Source organism: Ambystoma mexicanum, chromosome 3p (genome assembly GCF_040938575.1).
Source record: "Ambystoma mexicanum isolate Mex_15411 chromosome 3p, UKY_AmexF1_1, whole genome shotgun sequence".
Taxonomy (NCBI): domain Eukaryota; kingdom Metazoa; phylum Chordata; class Amphibia; order Caudata; family Ambystomatidae; genus Ambystoma; species Ambystoma mexicanum.
The window spans coordinates 100,586,231-100,605,636 of NC_090925.1; positions in this window are offsets into that span (position 1 = coordinate 100,586,231).

The following is a 19,406-nucleotide window of genomic DNA, read 5'->3' on the forward strand; positions in this document are numbered from 1 at the left end:
GGGATATCGATTGTAGCAAACAAACTGTGGCAACACAATGCAACAAGGATAATAATACCTCCAGCACAAATTAACCTGGAGTCACAGAAGATGGATGGGGAATTATCTCTAAGCTTCCTGGCTGGCTCCATCGGCAGCACAACAATTAATGGCCCCAGACTCCTCTGATCTACTCCAGCTTTTATGGTACTAGATGTTCAGTCCCAGCCTTAGTGCATTTCTAAATCACACCAGACTGCTGGAAATATTCCATCAAGTCCCTGAATTGAGGATCCTGATCTCGAGCGACATGGAGTCCCTGGGGTTGCCCACATATTACAGTATAACTAATTGGCCTCTGGTGACTTTCGTGTCCATGGTGGTGGTTGAATGAATATGTTCATTTTCAAAGGAACTGTATAATCTGGGCTACAAGGTATTCTTTTTTCATACTCACTCACAAATGGCTGTACCTCCTACCCCTACAAACTGGAAGGAAGGGGGACGCGAGGAGGAGAGGGGTTGGGGAACTACATTGTCGCTAAAGGGGATACCAGTGGTGGAAATCATCAAGCTCAATCTATGGGCCTGCAGCCAAAGCGCATGACCAGCAACTGGTTATCGATGCAGACTCTGCCCTGATGCAAGACTATTAGCTCATAGATGATTTTTTATGTTCTATCATGGAACTCGCAGGGCTATTAATCGTTTATGCAAAATACAATTGGCAGCCTTGTGATACTGAAAGCAAATTTATTTTTCTTACAAGAAACTTGGCTAACCTCACTGTTTGATCTAGATGAGTTCTGTTTGGTATTGTCATTGGTAGCACAGTCCCAGAGGGGGCGTCCAAAGGGTGGACTCTGTATCCGGCCAAAATCAGCCCTCTCTTTGAACCCCTGTATAGGGGGCAGGCCTAGTTTGAACATTTTAAGTGTATAACATTCAAATTTCCCAAAGGAGGGTGCCACCCAATATGACCTTCCTGAGGGAGGTCAAACAGAAGAGTTAATTCACGTGGTCTTGGATGCTTTGAGGTCAGGGATAACACATTCTCCTGGAGATGGAATAATAATAACAGGAGACTTAATTAATGTTCCCAGGTGTGGCTGCCATTTAAAATCACATAAAAGCAACCTGAAGTCTACAAAGACGTTGCCTCAAAATCCTCTGAAAAAAGGAGATTTATGGCTTGACTTAATGCTTGAATTTGATTTGAACCCTTTAAGGCCTAAGGTTCTGAACTCGTATGTGACATAGAGCAATGGCCATTTTAATATCTGCATTGATTTTATTTTTGTTAACCCTCTGATTCAGACATGTTTTAATGAGCTTGACATTTTCCCTAGCATGCAGAGTGACCATGCCATGTTAAGTACGAGGAGCAGGTTTATAGTGATTATTTTGAAAAAAAAGTTTCAAAAAACCAAAATTTCGAACCAAAATTTCGAAAACAAAAGCTGTGACATGCTATATTTAACATGCAAAGTGCATTTCTTTCTAAACCGATCCGTCGACAATAGTCATAGACTCGTTTCAATTGAAATGCACTTTCACATGTCAAAAGTAGCATTTAATTGTTTTTTTTTGTAAGTTACATGGAGCTGTCCAGTGCTGTAATTTAGTGTATATTGGGGGGATCCGCCCCAGCCCCCCCAACCCCTACGATACCCTCCCACCCCCCAACCGTAACCCAAGCCCCAACCCTAACCCTAACCCATGTCGATGGACCTTTCACATTTTTTTCAACGAAATTGTCATTCCAAAGAATGGCATTTCGGCAAAAGAAATTTGAAAGTTTGCCCTTCGAAACGTTTACGTTCGGTAAAATGACCGGATACCCGAGGAGCATACTAAAATCTAATACAAAGCGGGATAAGCCCTGTCCAAATGTTATGTTAATTTAAAGGGTAACCGCATATTATGGTGAACAGCGAACATAAACAGTCTCAACTATTCACTGGCCACTTGTGGTAATGATCCTGGGGACATTTTAACTGGTAGCAATTGGAATCTAAAAGACATGACATATACTCGTTGGCTTAAACAGTGTTGTCATTCGGTCACACATACATCTCTGGTAAGCAGGGGGCCACATTTTATTTGGAAATTGCTAAGAAGAAGCATGAACAACATGTAGTGGTCTCCAAGGTTAGGAGTCAGCGCATATCGGAAAGGGATAAAAGGTCCCAGATAATTGCTCTTCACACCTGATATAAGAATTGGCTTAATAATGATACATTTCAGGAAAGAACATCAAAGTGGAAGTTCATTCAGACTTTGATAAGAGCCAATGATACTCTTCATCTAAGAGCTGGAGATAATTCCACCACCCTACCGGCAAGTAATCCGGGAAATCCCGGCAATGTAGTAGTAAAGAACGGCATCTTCCATCTCGTCATGATCAAAAGGATACTTCTTTCCTCAACTTCCTACACAGAACACAGAACACATGCCGTCATCTCTCTCATCAACGTCAACAGCATTTATCTATGTCACCAAAAAACTACAGAACTCATCAGCAAGACTACTCCTCAGACTCACTAAGAAAGATTCCATCACACCAGAACTTCAAACCCTACACTGGCTACCAGTCAAAAAAGTATCAACTTCAAAACCTGTTGCATAACTCACAGAGCATTACACAGACAAGCTGTGGTATTTATGCAGGAAAAATACCCATCCTCAAACTGAAATTAACCCTGAGATTCAGCAATGACATTCACCATGAGCCAAAGCAATACTTAAACAGAAATATGGCAAAACAGCATCCTCGTGCATCCCAGCAAAACTCTGGAACTCACTCCCTAAGGAACTATGAACACCAATTGAACACCTAAAATTCCGAAAACTACCGAAATTCTGGCTCTGTAACTCACCCACCTAATCAGAAAGTACTGTGTTTACATTTTTCATTTTGTATTATTGTGATTTGGTTTTCATAAACCTTGCACATCAGTATTATTACAAACATATCTCAAAAAGGTACAGTACTTAATTTTGTATACACATAAAACATACAACTTCAGTCTCATCCCTAGCACACTGATAAAATATAGTATTCATCACATTTTTTGACAAATCTCATTTCGTAAAGCACATACTCCCATAAAAGAAAATATTCTTTAAAATCGATATAAAAATGGTTCATCCAACATTACATATATAGAATGCATAAAGTTGAATAGTGCAATTATCCTGGATTTGCAGTCAGCTGGAAACACATTTTGCCACAGTATATCCACTTGGTCCGTAAGTCAGCTGATAAAAAATCGTCTCAACCAACGCTGCCTGGGAAATTAACAATCGAGTATTACCTGCTTCCCGGTTTCTTTAGTGTGTTTACACAACCAGCAACCTATATCTTATTTCTCTCTTCCCCTACAGGGATCCAAAATGTCTAGAGTACATAACATATTTACCATTAACATTAGGTAGGTAGGTTAATCTAATTTTCCTATCTGGAAACAAACATAAATATGCCGGCAGAGTATCAATTCCATTTGATGCCTATTTATAGTACTCGTACATTTGTACTTTCAGATGTTATCATTCTGTTGGGACCAATCCCACAGTTTTACTTTTCTGTTTACCCTATTGCAGGGTAGATCTTCACTGTTCGAGTTTATTTCATCCAGTACTGCTGTACCTTCATTAAACATATTGGCAATGATGACAGAGGTGCCTTCCAAAAAAGATGCGTTTTAAATCTGCGTATAAAGATTCTGTTGGAGTGTTTAAAATTGTATGCAGTACCATTAGCTTTTTAAATATAATAATCAAATCTAGAGATTGAACACCTAGCTCCTCTCGAATATAAGCAATGGGTACACAAGTCAGGAGATGTAGCGTTTACCTCCATAAAATACCCTCAAACCTATCCAATGTATAATCTTTTGGCAAATTCAAGATCTCCAACCCATACAACAATGTCGGTATCATTTTTCCTTTATAAACACTAATAAGGGGTCATAGTGAGAATGCATAGTATTTTACATCCTCAATTAGGCTGCCAAATGAATTGTCTTATTATGTAATCTTTCCATGATACTTTTGGGCTTCTAAGTTGAATATAAGGGCAACCCCATATACACAATATGGTCTAATATGCACATTGATGTTCCACATAAGAATCACTTGCACTAGGATGACTTCTTCCTCTTCCCCCTGATCATCACATAGGATTTCCCAGTGCTTATTGTTAACCTGTTGTTTTCTAAGTTACTCTTCAATAATAGCTCATGTCAACCCAACCCAACCAGTGCCTGGCCAAAAAACGTAATGTCATCCGCGTATGCTAGAGCACTTAGTTGCAGATCCCTGATTTTTGGTGCACAGATTTGAATGCCAAATATTGCGTCAAAGATGTCGGGCAAGTATAAATTAAAGAGAAGTTGCACAAACATGTAGCTCTGTCACAGTCCAAGAGTTGTTGTTTATCCTGTTTTACACCGTCGTGTCACTGTGAAAAGCAATTATAATGCTAAGCTGACCATCAGGTTCCCGCCATTTGTGGAGCCTGCACCACAACCTTGAGCAACAATGTAGTCAAATGCTGATGTTAGGTCGACAGAGGCCATATATAATGTAATTCACATTCTGGATTGCTGCTGCAGTATTCTCACTAAAAGCCCATTCAGAGTGCACCCAAGCCCAGATCTAAAAGCTGTTTGATATTTGGACATGCCATCAATTTCCGCAATCCATTTGTCAAGATCATGTAGCACTAAAGTTGCAAATATCGTGCTACATGAATCTAAAATGGCAATTGGCCTGTAACTCTGAGTATTGCCACTCTGACCATTTTTATATAGTGGGCAAATGTAACTTTCTGGGGAACTGCCATGTTCCCATGATTTCTCTGAATAAATCAGAGAGAACTTAAGACCATAATTCTGGGTTCCCCTTGAGTGCCACCATACTCAGGCCGTAGGCCCCTGTCTTTAGAACTATTAACTATTAACCTTATGACAAATCTCTTCTCACCCAGTAATCTAGGGAGAGTAAAAAACATAATAAAAAATAAAGACCACAGCTTTATTGATTAATCAGCTGGGAGTAAAAAAAAAAAAAAAAGACAGACAGCTCTGTAGAACTGAACTGGTGAAGCATTTCTCAACTCACCCCTAGTGGATGGCACATTTTAAGGAGATACAACACACATTTGCACAAATAACATGTGTTACATTTTAGGAGCAGTTCTAACACAATGATTGGCACTCATCACCAGGCCCCTAAAGAACCCTATACATTGTCCACTGGGACTGGACACCCCTTTTCTTGGAACACAAAGCATAATACACCTTCACGAAACCAAACAACCAGCCCCTCAATGACATCAACATGCACCGACTGACAATAACTACATTCTCATTGGCTGGCACCCTTCAATATGCAAGGGTATATCCAGCTCACTGTTATTTGCACCTTCTGGTTGGAGACAGCGTGGGCACGAGCATCTCATCGAGCCCAACCAATATGGTGCCACGCGGACATCCACAATGTCAAAAACATTGCTGCACACCCTGTCCCGTTCCTCTGATTGGATCATTCTGTTTCTCGCCCCACTCGACCCTCTGCACCAATTCGGCTGCGCTACCATTCCAGCTCCCTTTCCATGATAACTTGCCAACTGTGCTTGAAAAAATGTACAATGAACCGCTAATTTACTGTATTTAATTTGTTTTTACCTTAGTAATCTTTTCTGGGCTTGTATATGCATGGCACTGCGGCCGTCACGTTATCGACTGAACACTCCAGTCTGGAGTGTGCTACCCTTCCCATGAAAAAGAACTCCCCTTGCAGCTATTAGTTGGATGCTGTCTGGAATCCTCTGCCCTCCTGACCTTCGCTACTCTAGGATTCGGCTCACTGCAGAATTAAAACACAGCTAAAATGAAGCCTACATACTTTAATATAGCTGGCTGAAGATGCATTTCTATCCCAGGCCTAAAAGAATATGGCTGCCCTATTGTTCACATGTTGCTCATAAAAACACTTACATCTCTACCTAACAACACTGTATTTATATTTTAAACAAAACCCCATCTCTTTGCCCTTCTACCTAGCCCAATATAAGTGCTATAACTTCTACCTTCTACCTTCTACCTTCCAACCCCTATTATCACATGCATGTGATTTTGTGTGCCGTTCCTGCTCCCTGATGTGTGACACTCTGGGTGTACCCTAAATGTGCCATGATGTCACTGCTTCCGACTTCACCGACCAAGTGACCCGTACATCACAACGTCACTCTTGTAGTTTGGATGTGCTCCCCCATTGTACATTGGATCTGCATGTTTACACTTACTTGGCATAAAATATTTGATCCACCTTCCTGCTTCAAAATACTGTGGGTGGGTAGCTGTTTTAGGAGTACCATAAAATGTGTGCATGTAAAACACATACCAAGTATATTCTAGGAATGTATTTAATTGGATTTTGGCATACAGGCAAAATGTTGCTGTGTTTCAGGTTTGCTTCTTCCCCTATGTACATGTATCATATGATGTGACTGAACCCTAAGGAAAGTAGTGAAAGAACATATGAGAAAGGTAGGTCTGCAAATATAGTAGCTTTTGAATGTTTACTTCCTGGCTGTCAGTGAAGAAAAGCACCTGTTGTACATATGTCACTGAAAAAAAAGAGGGAGCCAGACGTGATGTCATCAATGACATTTGTGATGTCATCATTAATGTCATGGGTGTTAGTCCTTGCAGTGCACAGTGGTAGCGTTGGTATGGTGCCTTAGCTTACCATAACTGGTGAATTTCTGGGGGTTTTTGGTTTTACCTGTTACCATAACGTCCAGGTTTTTTACTAGTGCATCTTGGCCATAATGTCCCTTTAACAATTTGTTTTCACTGAATTTCATAGTTTTTTACCAGGATACCCTTAGTTTGTAAAGGTGTACTGTACAACATACTGAAGCTGCTGGCATCATGTTAGTGCACACAGCAGTCTCGTACTATGCGCCTGGTCGCGGACATCAGGTGGCATCCAGCCTGCTCATACAGGTAGGTGCTCTCGTGCATAGTGGTACCATTCAGCAAACACAAGGACCATATACAAACAGCACCATGTACATGAATTGCAAGGGAAAATAGAGTAGGTCTGCAAACTGTGCCCTTATTAAACAGCACACAGGCATAGGGAGTACACCATAACGGAATGCACCAACAAAAGAAGTGCCATCTGCCTTCAACAATCTTATGCACTGCTGCTTTGCATGTGAACCAACGGCCACAATAAAAACTGGAATGTACTAAGACCAGAACCATTCCTCCCCTCACGACCAACGTGTACAAATCCCTGATTCCTCACAATATGTGTACACTTCTGCAACCCTGCCCTTTCATAATATTATGTATGGATGTGTGCAAGTAAAGGGTGATATTTAAAGTATTGCTGACTGTATGTGTGGCTTTTCCTTTGTTTTTAAAAGGTCATTATGTACTGGTGGGAATGACCGGAATTAAGCAAAAGGGAGGTATCCAACAGACACTGCACCTGCCTCGCTCATCTGCAATCACAATGAAGGCATCCGTACGACACCAGTACGACCCGCATGTCCGCATCTTGTGAACCATCTATAATTAGTTGTGGGAGCGGACGTTTGTTGCACAAGTACGCACATGCGTATCTCTTCCTCTGACTCCTGGTGACACCGCCCCAGTCCAGCATATGCAAATATTTATAACAATAAACATATATGCATGTTATTACTCTGTATTTTGTTGTTCCAATGTACAGCGCCTTGGTGTAAAGCGCTCTATAAATCAATCAATCAATCAATCAATCAATCAATCAAACAAACTTGTGACAAACTTTAATTAGTTCGAACCACCCACCTACGTCCTACAGGTAGCTCTACACATACATATCCCACCTGCTATATCCTACAAACACCCAGCTTGTCCCAAAATGGTCGGCGCACCTGTGTCGTACTATTAATCATCCAGAGATCCCAACGGTGTGCATAGGACAGCTATACACATGCACACAAACTATTCTGCCCAAAACGCCTCCTGCAGACAGCCATCCCAATCGAGAACATTCGGGACGTCACCATGCGACCACACCCATGCTGCCCGTGGGTCCTTCTTTTGTGGACACGATCCGGACCCTCGGACAGCGGAAAAGTACAGTGTTAAGCAATCTACGGAGTGTTATTCAGAAAGTACATGCTACAAACACCCCACAATCAGACCATCCACCTTATGGCGATTTTGCGATTTGCAAAAATATTGCAAAATGTGCCATTTCCCGCAATTGCCGCTATTAATCATTGAATGAGCGCAAAAAATACACGTTAGATTAGTGCGTCTTTTTTCGCGCTCATTTAATGATTTAAAGCGAACACAGCAGGCTGCTGATTGCAGCAGCTTGAGGGTTAACACCTCCGGCTCCGCGTTGCAGGCCCAGGATTGGGGGAGGGTCACACAGGCCTGGGAGATGCACAGCATTTGGCTGTGACTCCAGGCACCTCCAAGGCTCATTGAGTGCCCGCCCTGCTGAGCTGACAGAGTTGGTGAAGCATAGCCAGGTAAGCACTGGCCTGTCCACTCATCTCATAAGCATAAACCTAGTGTTTTCTGACGCTCGTCTACAATTGGTATCTCTCGTAGCAGTATTCATTTCAAATTGTTTTACAATTGGTATCATGCAGCCCATGATACCAATTGTAAAGCAATTTGAAACGAATACAGCTACGAGTGTTTGTATTATGCAGCCCAGCCTTGAATCAAGGCTGGGCTGTATGACACCAATTACGCACAAAATTGGGTGTTACAATTTATGAAAGGCAATTGCCATTCGTCCTGTGCAATTTTGGTGGTTATGCAAAGCCAATTTAATGATATATGCATATTTCACCTTCATATGCTAATTTCTGATAATATCACATGCCATTGCATATGTTGATGAGGCCCCCCCACTTTAATTTGTTGGACTTGACCCTTGGTAGTGTTGTGATGTTTCATTTCTGTTTGTGGGTTTATTAAGTCACCATGTGTGGATGGCATAACCAATGAATGATGACCACCTTGGGCCTCATGGTTGTCTTCCATGGAGAAATGTAGAGTTGTTCCCCCTCTCTCCTGGGGTCATAGGACAAGTGAAAAGAAAACCTACGGGCTTCAACCAGGGTTACACTTTTGAATTCGAGCCCCTCTGTTTATTTGCTTTCCACTTGTCTGCTGGAAGTAGTGGCGCAGCACCATTTCCATTGAGCTGATCAGGCTATAGTCCTACAGAGCATGGCCAGACAGAACACAACATTTTGTTCCTCACTAACAAAAGCCTTGCATTTACTTCTTGGTTGTAGGCTAAAAAAGATGGTAAATTATGTATTTTCCAACCTTAAAAAATTCTGCAAAAAACGCTGTTGTGTGCCGCAATTTATTTCTTTTTTGTGCCGCAAAATTTTCCATTTCATGCTGCAATTTTCTGGAGGGTCTGCATAATGTGCCATTGCACATGTATGTATTTTTTTGAACTATGTAGGCCTGTTTTCTGGGTGCAAGGTCTCCACAGCAGCCCTACAAAAGGCCACACCCAGAGCAGCTCCTCAATCTGTTTGTAACTTTTCAGAACAGAGTAGCGCCCACGTAGCTTTGAGCTGTAATTGGTGTTGCGCCAAATCTGCTGTGCTAAATTACCTTTGCAAGTAATGGCAACCATGTCAGCCCGGCTCATTACACAACGTAATGGAGGGAAGTGTTAAAGCCCCTTCCTGTTAACCACACCCTCAGTACCGATAATCTCCACTGTCCCATTCCCATGGGCAGAATGCTGGAAACGGTAGTATGTGGCACCCCACAAAAGCAGAAACAGTCCTTCTTCCCTTTCCACTATCTTATTTCCATCACTCCCTCATTGGGTACTGTTAAATTATCACACATGCATCCACCACTCACATTGAAGAGCTTTCCATGTATCAGTATCAGTTCTGTAGAACAGTTCTCTGCGTACACACCATACCCAGAAACGCTATTGCGCAATCAATTAGCCTCCACAGTCCCATTTCCATGTCTGCCATCCTCAAAAGTCCTGGATGTGCCTTTTGTACTGTGTGCAGGCATGGGGAAATAAATTGCAACCAGGGTAGGGGATTCCATCGTTAGTCGTGGCTCTGAAAAGAGACTTGTTTTTATTGTTGGTGCTTCTAGACAAACACATTTTATTTTGGTTTTTATAGCATTTTCAGTTTTCTTCTCTTCACATTCTTACAGTAAACTCTTCAACACATCCTGTAGATGGGCACACAAAACAGCATCACCAATTGTTGACAAAGAAACATCCCATGACCAGACAAAAAAGTACACATGCTTCTGTTGATGAGACACCTTCCAACCTCTGGCTGGGAACAACATACATTAGCATTGTCCCATACTCTTCTTGGTGGTATCGCTGGGAAAAGCACCTGGGCAGTGGGAAAAATACTATTTACTGCATTCCGCAACCTCTTCAGAGCATGGATCAAATGTGAACAAGCCACGTAACCCAAATGCATGCTGCCATAGTGCACAACCACAACATGAACAGTTGCAAAATGGGCCACTTATCTGCAAGGGTCAAGCATAACACCGAAACCGCAGACATGTACTGCACACCACAACGCATCCACTCCTTCCAAACCCAAATTGCCATCAAATTGTCTTTCAAGGACATACTTGTGCAGATCTATCACAAAGGTATCACCCACAATCAACACAATGCTTTTCTCCATGTCAGCCGGCCTCGCTATGCAGATTAATGAAAAACAATCTTACTGCCACTTCCTGTAAACCACACCCTCAGTACCTGATTGGATAATCCCCACAGTACCTATTTCATTGGTCAGCATGTTGACAAGCGCATCATGTGCCACGTGTGCTTCCTCAAGTACCATGAGGGCCACGCCCCAGTAAAGCAGGAACAGTCCTTCTTCCCTGTCCACTATTCTTTGTCTAGCACTACCTCATTGTGTACTGTAAAATAGTCATACACACATCCATCAATCACATTCAAGATGTCAACATCTAACATTGTACAACACTTCATATGTACCGTTAAACATTCAGACTGCAAGTGTCGTGTGATTTGAAACCATGTCCAGTAAATATTTCAGCAAAACTATGCAAGATTTCTACATCCACATTCATCCACATAGGCACCCATCACCACAAAGTAGAGGTATGATTAGTTTTCCTGCAGTATGTTTACAACTGTGATATAAGTGACTCTGGGCATGGTATCTGCCACTGAACGTCCATTACGTACTTAAAATACATACTGTTTTTTTCTGCCATCAACTACCATCAAGTGGCACTTCAATGCTATATGCTTTCAACGTTTTAATTTACCCAGATCAGCCATTGCAATATCCAAACAGCAAACTCTCTTCTTTCATTCCGACAATGCTATGATTTTCTTTTTGCTCTAACCCATCTCTTACATATATTGTACAAATATGGAAGAAAAGCAGCACTGAATGTATCTTAAGCGACCTAAACCAAGTTCCTAGAAGCTCACTGTCTCCAAAACTGTGGGTCTTTGTAGGCTGGACTATTGCACAACCTCTTTCCAAATCTGCCTGCTTCTACTCTCCATCCTCTGCAACTCATCCAGAACAGGACGTTGAGACTTGTCCTTGGCCTCAAGCCCAGGGATCGTATCTATCCAGGACTGAAATGCCTGCATTGCCTCCCAGTGGCTGTGAGGGTTACGTTCAAAACCCTCTGCATTGTCCACGAGGCCTTCTGGGGCTTGGGGGCTCAATACCTTCAACTCTCTCTTCCTAAATATCTTCCTTCTCGTGCTCTTCGCTCTTCCGCCTCCATCTACCTTAGGGTCAGTCGCTTTTCCAAGCTACGAGTTGGGGGAAGACCTCTTTCTTCAGCTGGGGCCTCACTTTGGAACAGCATCCCTGCCTCCCTGAAACTTGAGGAGAATCTCTTTGCTTCTGCTTTTTCTCCTCTTCTCCCCTGCTGACTTCCTGGCTGAAACTGAAACTGCATTGGTTACCTGGCCACCCTCTGATCTAGGGCCCAGGTCCTCCCCCCCACCAGTCACTCACCTTCACTGCCTTCCTAGCAACCGCCCAACCTTTGGGGACTGTGTCTGTATCCCTCCAGCCCCACTACCAGCACTTGAAACCTGATGTCTGCACTTGCACTTGCCACCTGCTGGCCTTACTTTTTACTTATTGTTATTTATTCTATTATCGCATATACTGCACTGTCCCCTCCCCCCTGCACTTTCCCCCTTTGCTCTTCCAATGCACTTGCATGATCTGATTGGCACCTAGCCTAGTAGGATCGTTGTCTGTCTTCCCTCTGTTTCCCTCTCCCTTGCCTCGTCACGCCATGAAACACTTGTGTATAGGCTCGTTTTAAATGCCATATCATATCATATATTCACACTCATCTTAAGAAGATAGACTTCCCTCGGTCCACAGTACAGCATCCCAGCAAGGTATAAAGGTTCAGACAGAGAAAAACCTATTAGCACATACCACTGTGTGAGCAGGATGAGTTTTGCATTTCAGAAGGAGCATGTGTGGTTTTTAGTTAGGTTTGACACATATTAGATATAGCAACACAGACCAACACACATAGTAATGTTTTGGCTGCAGTGGGTATCGATAGGGCAGTATTATCGGCCCTGTGTTTGGTTGTATCTAAAGTTATGGTCTGAAGGGAGGTGTGGGGGAAGAGCTGATACAGGTGGAAGATGGAGTCAGAAAGATACTGTGGTAGAGGTGAGGTCAGCATGTTGGCATGGCAGAAGTGTTGCTATATTGGATGATAAGGCCTAGTATATGATGAACAGAATAGAGTGCAGGCCGTGATGTGGAGCTGCGGCTCCATTTTGCTCTGTTCCAAAAGCAAATCCTATTTTACAATTCCCAGGAGAAAAGCCAAGGTCAGAACCACCTGTGGTGCACAGATAAATGCAAATTGTATCAAGCTGCAGGGCATGAATGTGGCAGGAATGCAATGTTAGCTGCTAGGAGAGCCGGTAGGGATGTGCCCTTTGAAGGACAAATTCATAAGAATAGGGCATGAGGGTTTGTGATGCCAAAAGGTCAGGCTACGATTTAGTGCACTACTGTCCCCACCAAAGGAGCCTCAATTACAAATAGACACACCACTAAAGCAAATAAATCCCTGAAATTCATATGCAAGAGTGGTGCCCCGGTCATGTGATTATTGGGGACCTTGGGTATGAAGGAGATAAGGGGAGAGCCGTGTCTGGAATGTTCCATGATTTGAAATAGGAGGGGCAGAGGTGATGCCAAGAAGTTTAGTACAGGGTCAGGGTGCAGCAGTGTGTGCCGCAGTGTCTGCTATAATGATAAGGCCTATTGTCTTACAAAGCAGTGTTGGCCTCACCAGTTTACCTTGATCGTGTCTGGATGGCAGGGTTGCACATCACGTGACAGTCACAATTTCATTATGTGTCAATATATTCGTACAACCAATCCCGTACCTGGATTCAATAGTGATGATGAAGTGGGCCACTTGTCAAGGGGATTGGGTTTAGATAAGGTGCAGCCAATCGGTCCAGGCACTATATATATGTTCTCTAGTTGGCAACCAATGTGGTTTGAGGGATAACATTGTAACCTACGTATTCAGATTTAGCAGTTTACCGCTATGAATACCTGTAACCTTTTGGGGAGTGACAAGCTCCGTGTCAGTATGGTTCAATCGACCGTCTGAGACCTTTTTGCATGAAATAAACCTTGTTTTCCCTTTCAAAGAGTTGCAGTGATTATTTAGCCTTTTGGAATATTTTTACTGTTTTGGTTGTGGATTGCCTTCCTCTTTACATTACCACAAAAGGTGAAGGAGGGATATCACGTAATGTTCCCTGTTTTACCTTTATGATTGCGTTGGGTTGTGGTTTGTAGAAGTCTGTGTTTACACAGACATTTTACGCATTCCACTGCACCATAATACAAACTTCTGTTTCTGAACCATAAATATCTTGCAACATTATCCCAATTGCTTAATGTCAAATAAAAAAACACACAATCGTAGTACCCCAAAAATATGGCCTACTGGTTTTGGAGATAGATCTAATACAGGAATTAGACAGGTCATAGCCTTCCTCATGGAATAAATAATTTGTAAAAATACAGAAAATGTTCAAATAAATGTAATTCTTTTGTGAATATGTAAAAATAATCACAGCATCCATTACTTTATTATTTGTTTAGAAGGGGGAATGAAGAAACAAGGTCACATTTTAGATTAAAACCAATCTGAACACCTGATTCTGAGGTGCATGCACAAATAGGAAAGTGTTTTTCCATGAAGGAAGAACACTTTCCTTGAAAGCACCATATTTTTACAAACAAAGAATATGGTGCAGTGACATGAAAGCCTTGGAATTCCATGCTGTGTTCTCCATCTCCTTCTATGGCACTCGCCCGGCTTGTCTCTTCTGTTTTCCTCTTCACAATGAAAAGTGATTCATGCCACACCAACGGGTTTCCGCATTTTTTGTCACGGGAGCATGTGTAACTTTTAAAAAAATGTTTGTTCAGTACCCGCTCCTCTCTTGTGATCAACATTTATTGTGTCCCTCTCTCAACTGTTTCTTTCTCTTTTCCTTTCATATTTCGAGGTAACCTGTATTCTCGGATGCCCGTAATCACTGTAAAGTGCTTGTCAATTGGTACGACACCTATCCCTTCAATATATAGTACTACTCTGCCATTCCACCTACAATAGTTAGCCCATCTCATGAGTTGTACAGTTACTGCCAATGGTAAATACAATAACACTAATGCCGAATGATTCATTGTGCACACAATGTTTACTCATTCACGCTACTATAATTCAATTTTTTCAACCCAGAAAGTTTGCAGAAACCTTTCCTGGCATCAGGTACATGCAGGCGTCTTATACCAACACCCCAGCAAGCAGGGTGGGAGATTTAAATGCTGGTAAAATAAGCCACATAAATGCTCCAAGAGGAAAGACTAGCCTCCTTGTTCACAAGATGAAATAGAAGATGCCGATACAAGCGGGTGACCGCAGGTAGTATTCAAAACAGTGCCCCCAGAATATACATTCTGCTACTCGAAAACAGCACTGACATTAACTGCCTAAACTTCAATCAGGGAAGAGAGTATCAAGTATCCTTATTGTCTGATTATAATCTCATCAGCAAAGCGGCATGAATATCCGACGTGCTGCCGCGAAGAAGTACAAGGATGAGTAGGGGTAAAATTGCCCACTCAGCCCTCACACTTCTACAAACCAAATCACAACGCAATCATAAAGGTAAAACAGGGTCAATCAAGAGATTTGTACCGCCTCCTCCTTAAGTGGTAAAGGGGGCAGAGGGAAGGCTGTGCTCTCAAGAGGAGTGTCAAGGTGAACCAGTAGTGACCCAAACAAGTCTAAACTAAAGGGAATGTCCAATCACAGTTCTAGATAAATATAAACACTTTAAAAAAAAACACACCATCTGCAAGAAGAACAAAAAGAGAATACTGTACAAAGGTCCACCTCAGAGGAAAAACAGAGATGATGCGGCATACTGGACAAGGTAGCACCCAAAATTTCAGTTCCAAGGGGTGGTAAGGTAAAGTAATACAATAAATAAGATGTTGGGTTGAACACAGGATTGATCATGACCTAACCAATCTCTAGGGTACAAGTGCACTGTGGGGGCAGGTCATTGTCATAGTACCTCGATTCAGTTCTTGCTGCGTTGACACATCAAACTCAAGATCAAAATATGATGCGAGCTGATCAGGATCAGTTACGGCACGTAGGATCATGAAGGCTCTGAGAGAAAGCAGGCGTGAGTAGGGGTGGATACGGGTGCTCTGCGCAGTCGAACGGCAGCAGTTCAAATGATGCATGTCACGATGGTCCCAAGAATCCTTTGCAGTTGGCCAGGCCAAGTCAGGCTTTAGCCGCTGGCAGAGGTTGACGAGTGATGCTATAGCAGTTTGAGTTGGCGAGTGATGGTCGGCGAAGCGGTGATGGAGGGTGTGTCGGTGTGCTAACAAAGAGGCAGCGGTTCTTGGGCTAGCTGGGCCAAGGCTTGATTGTAACCCCTGCTTAGAGTCAGCGAGTGACCCTCTAGAGATTCGGGTCAGATTCCGGCATTGAGCAGCCGCTTCGGCCCTAGCAGGTGACGTGCGTTGTTTGGACGCAATGTAGTGTCAAGCTGGTTTAAAGGAAGTGGAATAGTTTGACCGGTTGGAGGAACGCAGAGCGCCAGTGCTTCCCTATTGTTGTGATAGAACAGGACGTTGGCGCTATGGTTGCAGTGAGGCCTTCGCAAAGGACTCCAGGACATCATAATCCATTTCAGAGTCTGGCTCAGAAGGTCTGATGCAGAGTGGTTGGTCCTGGTCCACAGCACTGATCACTCCCAATGTTCCATGGTAGTGGTTAAGGGACAGATATTCCTTCTGTCTTGGATGGATCCTTCTTCACTGCTGACCTAACTCATTTGCTAATAAGCATGCATTAACGGTTGCTTAATTTCTTCCTTAACGGCACCTCACTGGTGCAGCACTTTACCACCTATTTTTGTGGGTGCAAATGAGGTGCTGGGTGACCAGCATAAGCATGCTCCAGCTGCACAGCTGCTGGTGTGGTCACTAGGACCTTTGCCAAGCCGTAAATGTGGATGTGGATTGGAGGGCATGTGTGGCGGATTGTATTGCAATCCACCACTTTTGCATTTCAAGTGAATCTGGTGCAATGTAAAAAAGTGGCCTTCCTTCAAGGAAGGAGACTTTTCTATGTTTGCATTTTCTCAGAATCAGGCACTAAAGGTAGATACGGACTAGAGAGCGAATAAGAAAAGTGTCCTTCCATCACAAAATGACTCTTTTATTATTTTAAATTGTTCTCATAATCTGCCCCTTTCTCACTGCATTGGAAGAATAGTCGCTGGCACTGCAGCATTTGAAAAGACCAGAGGCCAGATTACAGAAACATTGCACTGGTGTAAATGCAAAGCTTGCACGGTATTAGCACAAGGGCAAAAGTTGTCCTATTTAAAAAAAAAAAAAAAAACTTGTGGACATATTAGAAAACTATTGCATCATGACAAGTGCAGATTGTCCTGGCGTAAATTCAAGGGTAAAAATTACCCTTAGACAAAAAAGATACAATCTATTATTGAACCAGGGCAAAGTTTGCCCCAGTGGTAATACGGAATGGTATTAGCATTAGGGCTACCATTCCCCTGGGGAAAAAACACATTGGAAATGCATCTTTTTTGCACTATGGCAATTTTTGCCCTAGTGCTTCTACCATGCCAAACTGCACTTGTCATGGTGAAATAGTTTTGTAATATGTCCACGTGTTTTTTAAAAAAAAGCGCAAAGTGCTAATACCGTGCAAAGTTAGCACTTGCTCCATACCTGTAAGGAATTGCCATATGGCAAGGGTGCACAGCCGTCATTTCGTGCTTATTAGCAAATGAGTTAGTTAGGTCGAAAGTCCCTGCAAGAATATTTCCCAGTTAGGCCACAAGATGGAGCTTTAATGTAAAAAGAAAAGCGAATGAAGCGCCTGCGTTTTAAACAGAATTGTTATTCTTACTAGAAGTCCCGTATAGCCGCGCTTTCTATCTCAGTATGTGACATTTCCATATGACCGAAAGTGCTACCGAGTTTCCGCAGGCAGGTTAACACTTTCGGTCATATAGAAATGCGTCCTTCAATGTTTCGTTGTTGTGGCCTGCACACGGAAAACCAGCAGCTGCCATGGCACCTGTCTCCCTTCCACCCACCGCTGAATGGATTTGGAGGAGAGAATGTAGTATTTCTACGTGGCATTTATCATGTCCTTAGAACCAGGCCCGCATTGTTTTAAATGCAGACCATCTTGTTTTCGAGGGCTGAATGACACCTCGCAGAGTGCCACTAATGAACACCTCCTTTGGCTTGAGCTGAAAGCCTGCACTGGCTTCAGAACACTTTTCCTGCCAGCCCGTTGCACACGAGGCTATTGGCAGGACTGTTGTTATGCCATAAAACGCGGCTTTGCCTAAGGGCCCGATTCTGAGGTCCGTGAAAACGGGAAAAAGTCTTCTTCCATAAAGGAGGAACATTTCCCTAACAAACACCATATTCTAATGGAAAAAGTATGTGGTGCAGGGACATGAAAGGCTCGGCTTTTCCATGTGCCTGATTGATTGCTTGACAACAGTCCTAACAACCACGAAGAATGCAGGTCAGCCACATGCAAGGGATTCCCCGCCCGGCAGCACTGGTTTAGCACGTCAATAGAAGGAGCGACAATACGACACCAGTGAGGTGCCGATAAATTCCACTGCATACTTTTTCACTTTATGAACACTGAATTTCTTAGACTGCAGCATCACTTTTCTACTTTAGTGAAAGTTTAAGAAAACTTGTTTAAATTAGAAAAGTGGCAGTCTTTTAAGAAATGCTTGCAATGTCACTTTTGCTGCTGGATTGTACGACATCTGCCCTCAAATACTTCCACCCATTTCAGAATGGTGGTGCTGGAAACTGGAGGGGAGGGTGCCATATTGCCACACAACTTTTATCATGAGTTCCCTGAGAGTAGGATTTGATGTATTACCTCCACTCTCGGGCTGGTTTAGAATCCTTTGCTTCATGGAAAAGTGTCCTTCGGCAGAAACAGGACACTTTTCCTAGTTACCATGCACGTAAGAATTAAGGACTTAGTATATATTGCCCAACACATTAAGAACAGGAGGACGGACTACTAGGTGTAGACGTTTTGAGTGTAACGTTTAATACATTATTCTCTTCAATATTTATTAATTTCCCATATATAATGGTAAAATATTATTCCGAAATGTACTAAGCCATCAGGCATTCCAGGCAACACAACATGACCGCTCAAATATATACTCAGCCTTTTTTATCACAGCAGCAGAGAATAATAATTGTTAATAAACAACATGTGTCCCAGTGACCCTCAATCTGGTGGTCCTGAAGCCTAGGACATTATTAAAGACAATTCAATTACATCATTGACCCCAACACAGTGCTCTCCTCTTTCATTAGATCGTACTGTATCGTCAATCGTCCTCTCAATATCACTAATGTGAATTTGTGAGTAATGCTTTTCTATTCCCTTAGCACCTCTTTGGTGACTTCCGACATGGACACGTCATCCTTTAGATTAAGTTTTTTGTTTTACAGTCTGCATGATTATGGATTGCTCATGTGTCACCGTGGAAGGACTTGAGGGATGGGTAGGTATCGCGCATGGATGAACTATAGGGTGGGCTGCCCATGGTAAAAGTAATGAATGCACGTCCCTGAACGCTCAAACCAGAGAGAATACCCGTTAGGAAAGAAAGGCCCAAGTCGATCTTGTAAGGATGACAAGTGTTAATCTCACACACAGATGAGAGCAGCAGCGACAAGCTCTGCTGCTACGATCATTTTGCCGAAAATGTGT